Below are 5,555 nucleotides of genomic sequence, written 5' to 3' on the forward strand. Positions count from 1 at the left end.
CCACACACATTCTACTGGCCTCTGGGTGGAGCCTGTTTATCGGTCTGGAGACACCCCAGCCTCTCCTGGCTCCTTTATCTCAGTCTCTCAGGGGAGGCAAAGGGAGGCAGTCTCCATTCCCCAAGCAATCCTGCCCTGGGCGGCTCCTCTTGACTTGCTCTGTGCCTCTGCTCACAGAGTTTCTTTATTTCTGGAATATTCTTTCTTCTCTCCTTTCTAATATGATGGGAATATCTTGAGCCTTTTAATTCTCAGGTCAGATGTCCCCTCCCCTGGGAGGTCTGCCAGCTCCATGCCCATTCCCCCTGCTCCCAAGCATGCTTGATAGCTTCCCAGGGAGTGTCACAGCCCTGCAGGTTGCAGGCAGAACAGTCCAGGAAAAAAAGCAACAAGCTAGGAGACCCTAATCTGCTCATTACTAGCCCTGTGACTGTGAATGACCACTTAAACTCTCAGGCAGGTAAGTTTCACCATTTGGAAAATGAGGATGATATTTCCCTTTGAAAGCCTCACCCAGTCTCATGCCTTCCCCAATGAATGAAGTGTGGACAAAGAATGTTGCCTGTCATATCATTAAGCAAAGGATGCTTCAGCCATCAAGCCATCAGCCATGGCAGCTGCCCCAACGATGCATGCTGAGAGGATTCAGGATGGAGGAAAAACAGGTTACTGGCCCTAGATAGTACAGTACATATCAAAGGAATAATGTCAACAAGTCCTGACGACTGCATCTTCCCATACATAGAAAAGCACTAAAGTCATGAACTTGAGATGTATAGTTTTTCTTTAATTAGCAGTAATCTTTTGATGGGCTTCCCAGGTGGCTCAGTGGTAAAGAATCCACCTGCAATGCAGGAGACCTGGGTCAGGAAGATCCACTGGAGAAGGAATGGCTACCCACTCGGTATTCTTGTCCGGAGAATTCCTTGGACAGAGGAGCCTGGCAGGCTACAGTCCATAGGGTCACAATGAGTCAGACACAACTGGGCGACTAACATACTTTTGATATTCTACTACCTTTTTTTTGTTGTTGCTGTTTTTGCAACAACTCTTATATAACCTGGCTCCTCCATTATGTCTTTGGAACAGTCCCTCAGAGCTATCTAAGAGGCTGTACCCTGGACTTAAGTCCTCATTAAGTCCACCAGATAAAACATAATTCTCAACTTTCAAGTTGTGCATTTCTTTTCCAGTTGAGAGAGGCATGACTGACCCTCTTGTGCTATTACCCAGTTGCCTTGTATGGCAACCCACTCCAATAGTCTTGCCTGGAGAATCCCATGCACAGGGGAGCCTGATGGGCTTCAGTCCATAAGGTCGCAAATAGTCTGACACAACTGAAGCGACTTTGCAAACTTGTAAATATATCTCTCTTGTATAATATATCAAACTTGTATAATATCTCTCTATTGATTACAAACTCTTTGGTAACAGGAACAAGGTTCCTTTCTCTTTCACACCCTCATAAGATGTTTCCTAAACACTTGTAGGAATGAACTGCATTCTAAGACAGAAATTCTCTTTCTCACATCATACTGAGCCCTCACCTGGGGTAGGTCTTAGCACATTTATGAAAGAAAGTATTTCACCACCATTCTTTGTTTCCCCATCTCAGGTAAAATGGGATTCATTAGGACAGTCACACTAATGATACCTCAGCAGTATTTCCCGACCAGTACTGTGTTATGGTGCATTTGTTGGGATGTGGGTAAGGACGGACGGCTCCATGGCTGGAGATGAGGAATAAAGCTCCTGTGTTGACGGACACCATATTGTAAAGCATCGTGCAAGCTTCGAAGAAAAGTCATGACTTCAACATTAGAAAAAAGGGACCAAAGGCTTTTGAGGAAGAGTAGCTCAGACGGTAAAGAATCTGCCTGCAATGCAGGAGACCTGGGTTCGATCCCTGGGTTGGGAAGATCCCCTGGAGAAGGAAATGGCAACCCACTCCAGTATCTTTGCCTGGAAAGTCCCATGTACTGAGGAGCCTGGTAGGTTACAGTCCATGGGGTCGCAAAGAGTCAGACACGACTGTATGACTGCACTTCACTTCACTTCATGACATGTTGAAAATAATCCCTACAAATGGCTGCTGCTGGGGTTCTGGGTTGATAAAAGACAAGAGACACAGTGCTGGTTCTACGGAGCAGGAGTGATATAGAGAGGCCAGGCCCTGGCTGAGGGCAGAGGGGCGAACACATGGAAAGAAAACATTTACAGAGGAAGACAAAGTCATGGAAACCAATTAAATGGGGGTGGGGTGGGGCGGGAGTCAGTGGATAGCAGCCACAGATGAGCTTCCCCGTTTTTTTCTGAATGTCTAAGAGAACAGTGACCCACTGAGTTGATTCTTAAAATTGCATCTGTCTACATTCGGGGGCTTCCCAGGAGGCTCAGTGGTGAAGAATTAGCCTGTCAATGCAAGCAGACGCAGGAGATGCAGGTTCAGCCCCTGGGTTGGGAAGATCTCCTGGAGGAGGAAATTGCAACCCACTGCTGTACGCTTGCCTGGAAAATCCCACAGACAGAGGAGCCTGGCTGGCTCCAGTCCGTGGCGTCACAAACAGTCACGATGACTGAATGACTGAGCACTCCTGCAGGACAGTCATGCCAGCAGGTTAAGGACTGAGAACGAAATGATGACTCAGGACTTTGAGAGCTTTTGGTCTGTTTGGATACAAATCTACCATGCTTTCTCTGTCCCCTTCCCTTCCCCCAAAGTCCAATTCTCTACAGATGGACTTCCAGCTTCTTTCACACCTACCCCTCCTCCCCGATCCTGTTCCACCAACCAAGTCCCCTGGGCTGCAGTTTCTCGAGGAAATGATAACAAGGACAATTCAGATTAGATAAGAGCAAGCTGAGGCACAGGCATGCCCTATAACCAGCCCTGTAAACAGCCACCGTGGCCTGGGCTTAGGCTCCGGGCCAACCTTGGAGATAAGGCTGCCAGGCCACCCCTCCCCATCCCACTGCCTTAGTGAAGGCGGAGAAGCCTCTGCTCTGGCTGCTGCCTCTGGAGCCTAAAGCACCTTATCTTCCACGTTGCTTCATCACCAGCATCCACGCCTCCCCAGCTACACCCAGTCCCTCCACACCCCTGACTGACTTCAAGGCAAGGCGGCTCCACAGCTCAGAACCAAGGCCCAGGGAGCAGACGCACACTTATCTTCGCTGACACTGCCTCCGGATTGCTTTCATGGTTCTGTGCATTTCAATCCCAAGATCTTTTGTTTGATACCATAATGATGTCAAAAATCATAGCAGCTATGTTCAGAACACAGTTTTTACTGAGCACTTCCTACTGTTTAGGGGCTACAATAAATGCTTTGTTTCCATATATGTTCCCATTCAGTCTTCACAGTAATTCCATGAGGGAGATAAGATCTTTTTTCCCTTCCATCTTATAGATGACAAAACTGAGCTACATGGAAGTACAGTAAACTTTGGTCAGTTCAGTTCAGTCACTCAGTTGTGTCCAACTCTCCGTGACCTCATGGACTGCAGCACGCCAGACCTCCCTGTCCATCACCAACTCCCGGAGTTTACTCAAACTCATGTCCATTGAGTCAGTGATGCCATCCAACCATCTCATCCTTGTCGACCCCTTTTCCTCCTGCTGTCAATCTCTTCCCGTATCAGGGCCTTTTCCAATGAGTCAGTTCTTCGCATCAGGTGGCCAAAGTATTGGAGTTTCAGCTTCAGCATCAGTCCTTCCAATGAATATTCAGGACTGATTTCCTTTAGGATGGACTGGTTGGATCTCCTTGAAGTCAAGGGACTCTCAAGACTTCTCCAACACCACAGTTCAGAAGTATCAATTCTTGCACTCAGCTTTCTTTATAGTCCAGTTCTTACATCCATACATAACTAATGGAAAAACCAGGGCCTTGACTAGCCAGACCTTTGCTGGCAAAGTAATGTCTCTGCTTTTTAATATACTATCTAGATTGGTCATAACTTTTCTTCCAAGGAGTAAGTGTCTTTTAATTTCATGGCTGCAGTCACCATCTGCAGTGATTTTGGAGCCCAGAAAAATAAAGTCAGCCACTGTTTCCATTGTTCCCCATCTATTTAATATGAAGTGATGGGATCAGATGCCATGATCTGTGTTTTCTGAATGTTGAGTTCTAAGCCAACTTTTTCACTCACCTCTTTCACCTTTATTAAGAGACTCTAGTTCTTCTCCACTTTCTGCTGTAAGGGTGGTGTCATCTGCATATCTGAGGTTATTGATATTTCTCCCAGCAATCTTGATTCCAGCTTGTGCTTCATCCAGTCCAGTGTTTCTCATGATGTCCTCTGCATATAAGTTAAATAAGCAGGGTGACAATATACAGCCTTGACGTACTCCTTTCCCTATTTGGAATCAGTCTGTTGTTCCATGTCCAGTTCTAACTATTGCTTCCTCACCTGCGCACAGATTTCTAAAGAGGCAGGTCAGGTGGTCTGGTATTCCAATCTCTCAGAATTTTCCACAGCCTGTTGTGATCCACACAGTCAAAGGCTTTGGCATAGTCAATAAAGCAGAAATAGATGTTTTTCTGGAACTCTCTTGCTTTTTTGATGATCCAACGGATACTGGCAATTTGAACTCTGGTTCCTCTGCCTTTTCTAAAACCAGCTTGAACATCTGGAAATTCATAGTTCTTGTGTTGTTGAAGCCTGGCTTGGAGAATTTTGAGCATTACTTTACTAGCGTATGAGATGAGTGCAATTGTGCAGTAGTTTGAGCATTCTTTGGGATTGCCTTTCTTTGGGATTGGAATGAAAATTTACCTTTTCCAGTCCTGTGGCCACTGCTAAGTTTTCCAAGTTTGCTGGCATATTGAGCACAGCACTTTCACAGCATCATCTTATAGGATTTGAAATAGCTCAACTGGAATTCCATCACCTCCACTAGCTTTGTTTGTAGTGATGCTTCCTAAGGCCCACTTTACTTCACATTCCAGGATGTCTGGCTCTAGGTGAGTGATCACACCATCATGATTATCTGGGTCATGAAGATCTCTTTTGTACAGTTCTTCTGTGTATTCTTGCCACCTCTTCTTAATATCTTCTGCATCTGTTAGGTCCATACCATTTCTGTCCTTTATTGAGCCCACCTTTGCATGAAATGTTCCTTGGTATCTAATTTTCTTGAAGAGATCTCTGGTCTTTCCCATTCTGTTGTTTTCGTCTATTTCTTTGCATTGATCACTGAGGAAGGCTTTCTTATCTCTCCTTGCTATTCTATTCTTTGGAACTCTGCATTCAAATGGGTATATCTTTCCTTTTCTCCTTTGCTTTTGGCTTCTCTTCTTTTCACAGCTATTTGTAAGGCCTCCTCAGACAGCCATTTTGCTTTTTTGCATTTCTTTTTCTAGGGATGATCTTGATCCCTGTCTTATGTGCAATGTCACAAACCTCTGTCCATAGTTCATCTGGCAGTCTATCAGATCTAGTCCCTTAAATATATTTCTCACTTCCACTGTATAATCATAAGGGACCTACCGACCAGGGGAGTTCATCTTTCAGTGTCCTATCTTTTTGCCTTTTCATGCTGTCCATGGGGT

Source organism: Cervus elaphus, chromosome 18 (assembly GCF_910594005.1).
Source record: "Cervus elaphus chromosome 18, mCerEla1.1, whole genome shotgun sequence".
NCBI classification, from domain to species: domain Eukaryota; kingdom Metazoa; phylum Chordata; class Mammalia; order Artiodactyla; family Cervidae; genus Cervus; species Cervus elaphus.